The sequence below is a fragment of the Capra hircus genome, chromosome 2 (assembly GCF_001704415.2).
Source record: "Capra hircus breed San Clemente chromosome 2, ASM170441v1, whole genome shotgun sequence".
Taxonomy (NCBI): domain Eukaryota; kingdom Metazoa; phylum Chordata; class Mammalia; order Artiodactyla; family Bovidae; genus Capra; species Capra hircus.
The window spans coordinates 38,438,766-38,452,094 of NC_030809.1; the positions used below are offsets into that span (position 1 = coordinate 38,438,766).

Genomic DNA, 13,329 nt, shown 5'->3' on the forward strand with positions numbered 1-13,329 from the left:
TGATCTCAAGAAAAGTAATTATTAGTAGGAAGGGGAGATGAATAGATGGAGAATAGGGTTTTTCAGGCCTGTGACAATGCTCTGTATGATACTATAATGATACATATATATCATTATATATTTATCAAACTCATTGAATGCACAACACCAACAGTGAACCTTAAGGATGAAAACTACGGACCTTGGGTGACTATGTGTGTCAATATTCACCCTTACTAAAAAGCATACTACTTTTTAGTAAGCTGAAAATGGAGGAACTGTGTGTGGGGGGGGGGCAGGGGGGAACCTATATAGGAAAGCTCTGTGCCTCCCTTTCAATTTTGTTGTAAACCTAAAGTGAAAGTGAAGTCACTCAGTCGTGTCCTACTCTTTGTGACCCCATGGACTGTAGCCTATCAGGCTCCTCCATCCATGGGATACTCCAGGCAGGAATACTGGAGTGGGTTGCCATTTCCTTCTCCAGGAGATCTTCCCAACCCAGGGATTGAACCCCGGGCCTCCCACATTGTAGGCAGATACTTAACCGTCTGAGGTCTGAGACACCAGGGAAGTCCCCTGTTGTAAACCTAAAACTGCTCTTAAAAAATAGTCTTTTAAAAAAAAATGGCTAAGAGGAGAAAAAAATAATTAAAAGGAGAGCGCACATACATGGCTTGGATGACTCAGAATGGATGGGGTTTTGGTAAGTGAAACTCTGGTTCACATGTTAGTTAGCTAAGCTTTTTAGGGAAAAGGATTCAAAGGGTCAGTCTGTCAGTTAACATTGTCCTCTGAGCACACACTCTGTCCTGGTTCTTTCAGTGGGTTCTGGAATGGGAGAGACACTCATGGAGGTTCTAGTCTTGTGGGTCAGATATGCATCAGTGGATAAATATAAGTGGGAGAAATGTTGAGTGTTATGGGAGTATGCAATACTCAGGCCTGAATTAGTCCAGAGGCTGGGGAATGGCTTAAGTCTAAATCATAACATCTGAGACCTAACTAATGAGCAGGACTTGAGTAAGCAGAGGGGCAGAGGAAACAAGAGAGGAACGGGAAGTGAAGGGTATGAGTGCTTCAGGCAAGAGAAAAAAAAAATGTGTGCAATAACCCCATGGCAACAAACTCAGGACCAGCTAGAGAATCAGGAAGAGGACAGATCATGGATGGCCTTTATAGACTGCTGACTCTATTCTTATGAACACTATGGTTTTAAATACAGGCATATCATGATTATATTGATTGTTATAAGATACATCCAGTTACTAGGTGTATAATGACTTGTATAGAGCAAGTGTTGATGCAGGAAGTTGTCACGGTTGTCAAGATCTGAGATGATGGGAGATTACCTAATAGTCTTTGGGCATAGAAAAATGGACGGATTTGAAAAATGTTTAGGAAGTAGAACTGATGGGACTTAGTAACTGATTGAACCATTATACTTTAGGTAACAATTTTATAGACAATAATACTTGCTAAAATGACATTTCAGAGCCTTTGAAAGTAAATATAAGACTGTGAAGTTGTTATACAAATGATGAATATGGTAGGCTATAGCTAATGAGAAAACTCCAAATAACAGTGGCTTAACTGAAATGAAAATTCATGACAAGATGATTTCATTTTCAAAATGGCTGCTGAAAGTCTGGCCATTGGGTCTGAATTCCCACCAGCAGCAAGGAAGAAGGAGTGACGAAGAGCACTGTTTCCTTTGAAGCAATTATTTCCCAAACGACTTTTGTTCATATCTCACTGGCCAGAAATTAGTCATATAGTTAGACATATACACAAGACTGGAATTCTGGGTCCTATTCTGAATGGCCGTGTGATCTAAAATGTTGGGGTTCTATTATTATTGAGGAAGAAAGAAATAATTGATGTTGACAGCAAAGGTAATCTGTGCCACATTAATTATGAGCTAAGGTCTTAGGTATGGCTTAGGAAAAAAAAATAAAATGTGTAAATTGTACCAGGCTTTTAAAACAACAGAAAATTGAACCACATCAAAATGAACTCACTTTGAAATAGCACTCTGCATTTTACCGAAGTTGCCAAGTACATTTTTTAACCTCAACTACAATCTAGATGGGCTGGGTAAGTTAAACAGAGCGTCCCCTTCAATAACTATGGTTTTGTACTGCCACAAAGCTGATTCAGCTATGCCAATATTTGAACATAGTTGCTTATGGTTTCATTTCCTTTACTTTTAATAGTGGCCATAAAAACCCAAACAAATGCATTTTATTCACATTCCTTTGAATGAGACCTTGAATTTAAATTATGTCACTGGATCCATTAACGTTTAACTATGGCTGGTGACTTATCCTCTACAGACATTCAACTTTTGAATAATAATTGCATGCAGAAAATGAGAATTAATAGCAGTCAGATAGCACGTCCTATATGCATCACTCTGCATACTTTCACATTATCATATGTTTTGTCTGTTTGATGTGTTCTCAGTTTGTTTCTAATAATAAAGTTTATCGATAAGATTCTGGGCTTAAGTATTAATAATTTAGGAAAAAATATCCCTTTTATCAATTTTCCACAAATGGTTCCTAGTATGTTGATGTCAAAGATCGCTGTGACTCTTTCTTTCTACATTTAATTTTGTCTTAATATTTTTTCAATTTTTATAATTAAGCCACTCTACTATTATTGTTATTAAAAATTTTTTCCTTTTCTTAGGAGCTTCAAGTCCCACCCAACCTCTCTGAGAGAGAAGAAAATCTTCAATGAACTGAACCCATATGAAATAATATTTTTGTGACAGCTAATTAACTGTATTATATTATATTCATTATTACCTAAATATTCACATTCTTAATTTTACCAACCAAAATGATCATATAACATTAAGTTGTATATTCTATGCTAAACCTAAACTTACATTTATTTTAACTGTATTATACCCACTACATTCTTGGTCTGCTTTTATCTTTGTCTTTCCATTAGGTAAAAAAATATATCCATGAAAAATTGCTTATATTAATATTGCTACTAACACATAATTTTTGGTTCTTTTGAATTGCATATAGCATTTTAGTTCTAGTATCTTCTGGGTATCACCTTGCAATTTCTATTGGGTAGGGAGGTTGGATTTATTTGTTACTCTGGATCCATGACAAAGATAGTTTATATTTATTTTCCACTTTATAGCTTTTGATATGTGTTATACATTCCATCTGAACCCTGAAAATCAAACAGCACCTTTATTTTATAGAAAAAAAAGCCCCCCAAAAGGGAAACAATATTTCTATTAGCTAGTAAATAGTAAATGCAGGACAATGTAACTAGTGTAAAAACAAAAGTGCAATGTAAACACATACTGATGTTGTGAAAATTCAGAGTAAGAAAAATTATATATGATCAGTGAGGGAAGAATTATCACATCCCGTTTCTCCTTTAAAATGGTAAAAATGTTGAAAAATAATATAACTCTAACAAGAATTCGGAAATATTCTAGAAGTCAGAAAGCAGGTAGGCTGAGACAGAAAGAGAAAAAACACCAGGGAAACTGCTGCTAGAAATTCATGTCTATGCCGAGGAAACCTGAAACTCGAGGCTGAAAATAGAGTCCAAGGGGGCTGTGAAACCAATATCATGCAGAAATGTATTGAAACAATTGAGATCCTTTCTCTTCTCCTTTGCTAGTACATATTCAGCTGACAGAAGATGCTTTTGCTCCCCAACAGTAAAAATAAAAACTAGTCTTTAATGAAAGTGGGTGAACAGTCTTACAAACAGTTCTGATATGCATAAATCCATGCAAAACTGAAACACCACTGTGGAACTGTGGGTACCCTAAGCAGCTCACTCACTGGTTCCACCTCCATGCTCTTCCTGGGAGTCTGTCACTTGACTCTGTTCACTTGCCCAAAACTTGCAGTCAGCCCTCACAGTGAGTGGGAATACAGATCTGCACAACTGCAGAGGAAACTTATAATTAGCTGCCTAAGATCCTCAGCCTAGGAGAAGGCAATGGCAACCCACTCCAGTACTCCTGCCTGGGAAATCCCATGGGCAGAGTAGCCTGGTAGGCTGCAGTCCATGGGGTAGCAAAGAGTCGGACACGACTGAGTGACTTCACTTTCCCTTTTCACTTTCATGCATTGGAGAAGGAAATGGCAACCCACTCCAGTGTTCTTGCCTGGCAGGCTGCCGTCTATGGGGTCGCACAGAGTCGGACACGACTGAAGCGATTCAGCAGCAGCAGCAAGATCCTCAGCCTAGTTCTTCATTCATTTAAAACAAACAAAAACCTTTCAAATCAAGACATTTGAGAAAAAACAGTGCCATGAGTAAGAAAAATACTTTAAAAAGTAACTCCTGGAGAACTAGAAATGATTCAGGGAACAAAAGAGAATTTTATAGGTATCTTTCTGAGAGAGATGTAAAAGAATATTCCATAAATAAACTTCCTTCCAAAAACGAATTACAGAAAAGCACCAATCAGAGAATGAGGAAAAAATTCTGGGAAATCAACATATGATTAAAAATAAATAATTAAAAAATTGAAGAGTGTGTGCCAAGGATAGTGAGGGATGTGGAGGAGTCAGTGTAGACCTTGGATGCTCAAGCGATGTGTCTGGTTAAGTTGAAACACCCTGAAACATCACATAGATGTGATTTTCTGAAACTTTAATCATTTTCTTTGTGATCTTAGGTTCTTGCTGAGTTGTCTACCCCTTGACTAAAATTCTGTGAAACTTAGAATTAAACAATGAATTTTTATTCATCTATCCCTCCTCTATCACATGCTTTTTAAGTAAATAAAATTACATATTCTGTGATATATTTAGACTTATCTCCCTTTCACACTGAAAAGTTTAAAACCATTTCAGTAATAACTGTTTTTATAAATAACTAGTATTTAAATACATACTCGGTAAATAGCTAGTAAATAGTACTCAGTAAATAACTAATATTTACTGAGCTCCATGCCAAGCTCATCCAGGATTCTAAAGGGCAGGAGTCCTTTGGCAGGGCAGGCAATCCACTGAGTGGAGGTCACAACTAACTTGGAATGGGCTTTTTATTTTAGCAGTCAAGTCAGGCCATTATTAAAAGAGTATAGGTTTAGGACAATCCACTAATTTTTCTGTTTTGGCTACAGAGCAGTAGAAAGTAAAGGTTTTGGGGACAGAACAAAGGTAAGATCCCACCTTCACTATTTTTTTAGTGGACTGACTTGGGAAGCTCGTTGCATTCTTCCAACTTCAGTTTTCTCATCTGTAATTCATAAATATAACAAGACCTGATATTCTCACCCCAAAGACTGTTGTGAGTTTTGGGATGCCATGTATTGGAAAATGCTTTGTGTCATTTGAAAAGAGGTACTGATTTTTTAAAAGATCTAAATGCAACTTCTTAGCTGGTCACATTATATAACAATTTTATGATCCAAAGTCTATATCCTGGGTCTTTTTGTGAGCAAAACATACAGAGTAGAAAGAAAAATGCAAGCACATATTAAGTTATATACTATATATACTAATTATCATATCCCTTTGATTTACTGGACTATTTACCATCTTACAGTGGAAAAGTACAGCAGTGGACCAGAGTAAATGAATTAGTCAGGACCATGAGTGTTTGTTTAAATTTTTTCATTGTTAGATCTCATATTTCCTCGAGTATCAGTGAAATTCTTGGAAAGTCAGTCATTTTAGGAATTTCTGTCCTCAATTATTTAAAGTATCAGCAGTGAAGCTGTGCATTTTAAGATTCTAGAATATCACAAATTCATCTGCGGCTATGGTCAAAATTGTGCTGGCCAGTTGCTCTTAGGCACTTTGTGAGAGGAGTCCTAAGTGCCTGTGCGTCGCCCCTTATTCTCTCTACGTAACCATGAACTCTTACCATGAGAAAATTCTACAGTGCAAAGGGAGAATATTTTTAAAGGAAACTAAGTGCTAATATTCACCTTGTAAATAAAACATATGATCTTCCTGAAAAGAAACATCATTTCCCAAGCTGCTACACAATGCAAAGAACTATCTTTTGACCATAATCTGTTAAATGAAGTAGCTTCGCTTTAACAATTGCCAGACATGGATCAATGTACTTCCGCTGGTTTAAATGGTCATAATCCAGAGTCATTAACACCAGAGAGAATCTGAAGAAAGGTTAATTCAAACCATCTGAGGCAGATCCAAATGGAATCCACAAAAACTGAAGACTGATTCAGACTTGGGAGGTGGGTGGTGGTGGGAGAGGAAGAGTTTGTGTCAGAAACACCAAAGATTATCCTGTATACCCCAAGACTCTTATCAACTGAATGGATGACAAAAGAGCATAAAAACAGTATTTAAACCTGGAATTTTACCACCCCAGTTTGATTATGCACAGAAGACCAACACTGTCCATTATAGAAAGACTTGAGTTTCACATACATGCTCATTTTCTTAGCTTCAATATGGCATATTATTAAGGGCATTTTCTGTGTAGACAGCAAGGAAGACTAAGAAGCAATAAGAGGTCTTAAGACATGGTCCCTTTCCTCAAGGATTTTCCCCAAGTTTTCTCCTTTAAAAGATTTTTCTATCTAAGTTGATTTCTGTTCATATGAAAACAAATTTTATATTTCACTGGAATTTTCTATTTAAAACCACTAACGGCACTGCTCTTGCCTATTTGGCTGTTAAAGTAAGCACTGAATTACAGAATGACAGTGGCTAGGTCTAAAGATCTGGTCACGGCATGACTTACTTAGAGATAGAAACAGCCTTTTTAGCAAAGGATAAATGCTAGTAAGTATGAGGACATCACAAATGTTTAATAGGCACTCAAGTTTTTTTTTTCTTAATGAAATGCTGTATTTATTTGATTTGTTATTTTCTTAATTATTTCATGCGGCTTCCCTGGTGGTTCAGTTGGTAGAGTCTGCCTGCAATGCAGGAGACCTGGGTTCAACCCTGGGTTGGGAAGATCCTTTGGAGAATGAAATGGCAACCCATTCCAGTATTCTTGCCTGGGAAATCTCATGGACAGAGGAGCCAGGCGGTCTATAGTCCACAGAGTCACAAGTCAGACACAACTTAGTGACTAAACCTGCCTAATTATTTCATAGCTGAAAAGTGTGCTGTGCAAGGAATCAAACAAGTAAAGGCACCTGTGCTCTTGCAGCTATAAGGGAGCATTGAGAGCCTAGCAGTGGAGGCTGAAAGATAACATCCCTCAAGATGGAGTCTGTCAAGACTTCTTGTGAACACAGCCCCTCTAAACATCGTCTACCAATACGTGCATCCCTCCTTCAGAGGAATGCAGGTTGCTGTCACCAACCAAAACAGTCCTCCAAAGGGAGATGATTATGTTGGAAAAATATGTATTCTTGAAATTAGAGACTATCTTCAATAGCCTCCTGTGACTATGCACAGTCCTCCAAAACTTGTTAGGGTATGGGTGGCAAGAAGATGGGATGTGAAAATTGGGAAGCTTTGCTACTCAGCACAGAGGAACATAAGGGATGTGAAGTGCTAACAGATCAGAGAATTTAGCAGGCCAGGATGGTGCTGAACATTCAGGCAGAGAAGAGGTTAAGAGTCCAAAGAAATTATGAAGCAGGGAACAGAACTGGAATTAAGAAACTAGCCCACGGTTATATGCAATCACATCCCCAAACCAGAGCCACAAGAATTCATTATACAGCATAATAAGCATTGAGCATGGGCAGAAAGAAGGAAATGTCAGTAGCTCATTAGGACTGGTTTAATGGATCTTTCATAAAGTAACTGGCTGAAATTGAAAAAGTTTAGAAGTTAAAAGGAACAAATCTCTCTTACATCATCAAAGAGGCTTTTAAGTTTGCAGTGCTACTGCACGAAGAGAAGGACTCACATTTGACTTGCTCATAACAACAGCTCCAGTTATTCTGCAAGTTTTTGGGGGGCGGTGGGAGTGTCTGGACATTTGCCATCTAACCTCTTGCTAATCAAAGCATGGTCCACAGTTCAGCAGCATCAACATTACCTGTTGTTTAGTCACTAAGTCATGTCTGATTCCTTTGAGACCCCATGGAGTGTAGCCCACTAGGCTCCTCTGTCCATGGGATTCTCCAGGCAAGAATACTGGAGTGGGTTGCCATGCCCTACTCTAGGGGATCTTCCTGACCTAGGGAATAAACCCATGTCTCCTGCACTGGTAAGCAGATTCTTTACCGGTGAGCCACCTGGGAATCCCAACATCACCTGGGAGCTGGTTAAAATATATAATCTCAGGCCCCTCCTTGGACCCACTGATTTGAATCTTTATTTTCATAAGATTCTCAGTTGATTTGACTCTGCTGTAAAGTTTGAGAAGTTTACCTCCCAGTATCTACTCTTATACCTGATTACCCATTCTCTATATGACTGACTCGGTAATCCTTTAATTTTGCTTATCCACTGATTATTTCCCCTGTCTAGAAAGAAACGTCCATTAGGGCAGGAAAAGGGCATGAAATTGATGCTCAATAAACATTCACTGAATGAATAAGTAAATTTTCCTCCCGTCTGAGATAAAGTCTGGATGATATGTAAGGTCCCCATATCTTCCCTTTACCACTAGAAACTCTCACTTTCTTCTGCTCCATTTTCATCTGTAGGGAAGATGAATTTTGCCTACCAAGGCCATATCCTTGTCTACACTCTCTATCTCCCTTCCACTAAGACCCTGCTCCTTAAATGTGTCCTTCTCCTGCTTCCAAACAGAGCACCCTCCCCCCGCCTCACCCCGCTATCTCTATCTGCCCCCTCCTTTCAGTTTAGGACTTCCCCTGTTAGCAAGAGGAGGGGGAAGTCACCAGCCTCTGTGCCTTATATACTCTATTCTCTTTCCTTTGAACCCTGGTCTTCTTAAGCATGTTTTCTATTACTTTCATATCCTTATTTACTTATCCTCTTCTCCAGATCTTGCTTCTGTCCCCATAGTTTGATTGGTCTGAGTCAGACCCAATTCAAAATTGGTGCTAAACCTGGGTGGTTGTCCTTAGTCCCTGGCCCTTCATTTTCTAAGTGGATATCTAAGAATCCACACTGGAGTCACTGTGATAATTAAAGTTCCTGTCACAGAGGCTGGCACATGGCAGGTGCTAATGTAATTTTAGATTCCTTTTCTTGGAGTAAAGCTGGGGCTAATTTTGAAACCGGCAAATTATATCTGACCAGGAATTTGACAATTTAGAATACAGTGATTCTGCTGTTAGGAAATATCCATTGGAAATCACTTGAAATATCCTGTAAGAGGGATATACAAAGTATCCTACTGCAGAATTGCGATGACAGTGAAAAATTAAGAACAATGGGGAATAAATGTGTTCAATGTCTATGGGATAGAATATTATGCAGGTGGAAAAATGTGGTGAGATGACTGAGAAAACATGCAGGTTTCAAACTGTATTGTTCTAATCCTCATTCAGTTCAGTTCAGTTCAGTCGCTCAGTCACTCTTGCGGCCCCATGAATCGCAGCACGCCAGGCCTCCCTGTCCATCACCAACTCTCGGAGTTCACTCAGACTCACGTCATTATGTAAATGTAAATACAGCAGATGAAAAGAAATAAGCTAAAAGGTTAGGAAAGTGTCAACCATAATCTCTGGCTTGTGTAGTTATGGATGGCTACTATTTCCTTCCTTATACTCTTCTAAATTTTAGAAAATACAGATTTACTGCTGTTTATAATAGAAAACATAACTTGAAATAGTAAGTTCAGCAGTCTTTTATTTTCATTCTTCAGTTTCTCTGAAGAATTTGCACTTTAGCCTTGTTTTTTATTACTTAAAACTGTATTTTTCTTTGCTTAAAAACAAACTTCCTTTAATTTTGTCATTCCATCCCTCATTCTGTATCCTAAATGTGAATGCTATCAAGAGTTTCCTCTCTGGCCCTCTTCTTATCTTTCCTGACAACATCATTCACATCCTACTTCCCTGATTTATCTTCTCAGCTTTGGATCTACATGTCCTGCAATTTACTGGACCAGTCCACCCACCTCCACCTTCATGGCCTAAACTGGGCTCTCCATATTCACTCTCTCATCATTCAGTCAGCATGTACTGGCTGTCTACTATGTACTAGACTGTCTGTTACAGACTAGGATGCAATAAAAATAAAAGGAAAGGTCTTTCCACAAACAGCTCTTACCTACCTTTCTCCCCTTCATTTTTCCGATTGCCGAATTCAAATGGTAGAGTTACCATGAATCCTTTTGCTTTTCACTCCTCCTACCAATCCAGGCTTTGCTATTCTCAGTGTATGAATCTGAGCCCAGAAACATCTTTCATTTTCATGACCTCTTTTTTTAATGCCCACTGTCAACACTCTCTTGGAGCCTTTATTTTTTCCTGGATTATCCCATGACAGCTTCCAAAGTGATGCTTTCTTCAGTATGTTCTCACACACAACCCTGTCATATACAGAGCTATAAAGTAAGTCCTCTGAAAATATAGTGCAGGTCACTGTGGTCTCTTATTCAAAACATAGTCCATAGCTTTTCAGTGAATACTGAAAACATTTCCTAGACTTGGCACTTACAGTCATTTTTCAATGTATTTGATTGAGCTGAATGAAATTTTTATTTTGTAGCCAAAGAGAGTAAAATACTAGGCATTTCGTATGGTACAACCTAACAGTACTCATGTACATTTCCGTCCTTATCTTCCAAGATCCCCCTTCTTCTGCCCTGCATTCTAGAAGATGAATGAGATCAATCTGTGCTTTCCTTGCATGTTCACTTTCTGCAGTCCCTTTGCTAAGTTTGTTTGTTCTTTCTGGAGCTCCTCTAGGCGTTATCTCTCCCTTGAATCCATCTGTTCATCCCTAAGCCCCACCTCAAAAGTCATCCTCCACTGTTGTGTCTCTGCTCAATTGTTAGCAATCCTGCCCTGCAATAAAGTCCCTTAAGAAATCATTCATGTGTCTCCGATGGTACTAATGAGCCTGGATGCTACTTTCTGGTTTTAATCTGCTGCGCCCGACTGAGCCCAAAAGGTGTTCTGTTACATACATTCCGAGGACAGCACCCTAATGCAGATCTGTGGTTTTGGCCATTTGAAACTTCTACTATTATTTCAATTAAAAAGAGCCTTTGCAAGATATGGAATCACTTATCCTAGTTAGTACTTGAATTTTTCTGGCTGATTTTCTTATATAGATGATGCAATTCAGTAATATGACTTCACTGTAATGACATAGGAGATGCTTTATGCACTTATTTCAAAATTCTCTAATTTATCTGACATCCTCCAAGAATAAAAATCCTCAGGTTAAGTATAAAATAGAAAATATACCAGAGTTTATATTAAAAATAGAAAATATACCAGAGTTTGAACATTACAGTGGAGTACTTGAAGATGCATTCACTCCTACCTAATATATAAAAACAAGAATCTACAAGGATACTCTTTTAACCTTATTTCAGTAACATATATTTTGTGTGCATACTAAAATATTAAAATAATGATTATGAGCCAAAAAAATCTACCAGAAAGAAATGAAGCATTCTGTGGTTAATATGAAGGACTTTGGGCCAGACTCGTGTGGATTACCCAATTGGAATCTCGGTTCATTCATAACATGGAGACCATATCCAACTCCCAGAGTTGTAGGGAGAGTTAAAATGTAATAACATACCTTAAGGGCTTACGATATTATCTAACACGTAGTTAATAACAAAAATTATAGTTTTACTAATAAAAGTAAGTGACAAGAAAATATAGCATTCCCTAAAGCTATTATGTTTCTAGAACTTTCCTTACAGATTATATACACGTATATAAGCATATATATATAAAGTGATGTCATACTTAGTAGTCCTTAATAAGCAAGCAAGCATTTAAGAAGACTATGACATCATTCTTAGCATTACACTGAGAGAGAGAGTGAGCATCCCCCCTCAACCTCCGTCTGCGGCAGCAAAATTTTGGCTGAAGACATGAAGAGCAGTAAATAATGCCAAGCCTGGGAATAGTATTTAGGAAGCATCCAGAAAGCAAGACTCATGCTGCAGTTTAGCACCCTAGCTGGTGAAAGTGAAAGGGGACATTTCAAAAATTCTTTCCATCTTAACCTTAACCCAGAAAAAAAAGATACTTTTGCATATAGCCTGAAGAAATTTTTTACACATGGTTTGCCTGCTTTTCTACCTGGCATTAATTGTTTAATGGATTTTTATTAATTTTAGGGGTAACTGAAAAAAAAGTACAAAATGTCGGTTTTACAGTCTGTTATCTCATGAAAAATGAGAACAAAAAAGTAACGGGAGAAAATATTGACGAGTCATTTATCCATCGCATAATTAAATAAATATTTATTGAATTTCTGCTGTGGTTCAGGGACTATTCTACATGCTGAAGGTACGAGTGAAAAACAAATCAGCAAAGGAATTAACTCACGTCAAGACGATATTGATTAGAAAAACCGTGATACAGGTCCCTGACTCTCTTAGTGTCCAGTAGCCAAATTCTATTTTGATTTGACAATGTAACAGACTATTTGAATAAACTTTGATTTACTACCCAAAATCTATCAACATACCCCAAGATGAATTTTAAAATGGTTCTAGAAGATATAAGAATCTATGAGGATTTGTGAGGTAACACATCACCTCTCCCATACACAGATAAAAATCGAAACAGAGCTGATTAATGCATATTGACAATATAATGAATACATTTTTTTAGTGGCTAAATAGTAGCTTCAACCTTTTTTAATTCACGTAAATACCCCAAAGTTCAAAATTAATATAGTGAGTAACTAAAAGAGTCTGAAGATCAGGAAACAGATTCTCACTTGAAATATAAACTATAGATATTTAGTTAGATGGGCAAATACCAGATAGATTCTTTTTTCACCAAATATGAGATGTTTTCACTCACTCTGACTGAAACCAACAAAGAGAGAATGGTCCTAAGGGTTTTACAATATCCAGGAGGAATAGTCAGTCCTGTTTGGGTATTTCATACATGATTCCACTGAGAAATTTCTGAGGAAAAAATGCAATCTATTTCATATATTTCTGAGACAAGTCTATTAGATTTTGTTCACTATCTGAAATAATGCAATTTCCTTTTTGTAGAACACACTGATTTATTTTAATGAATTCATTCTTCTGTGCAAAAATATTGTGATGGTGCCTACACTCTGGAAGGGGCTGACAGTGGCATCTGCCCTTCCCTCTCTCCCACAATAGCTACCCACAGCAGCAAGGCTCTCAATAAGTGATTGTGGAATTAATAAAGTTCTCATAATTACACACTGCAGAGAAAATTAAACAAGGACATTTATCTCCTTCAACTGCCACAAATATTCACAGTCACAGGTGTACACTTGCATACTTCTGGTATTTCAACATCAGTAGTTAAACATTAGC

The 13,329-nt window shown here is 37.6% G+C and overlaps 1 protein-coding gene across 22 annotated transcripts in view; it reads right to left on the reverse strand.

Moving 5' to 3' along the window:
• Positions 1-13,329, reverse strand: part of MAP2 (microtubule associated protein 2) — a 298,493-nt gene that overhangs the window by 134,093 nt on the left and 151,071 nt on the right. The window lies entirely within an intron of this gene.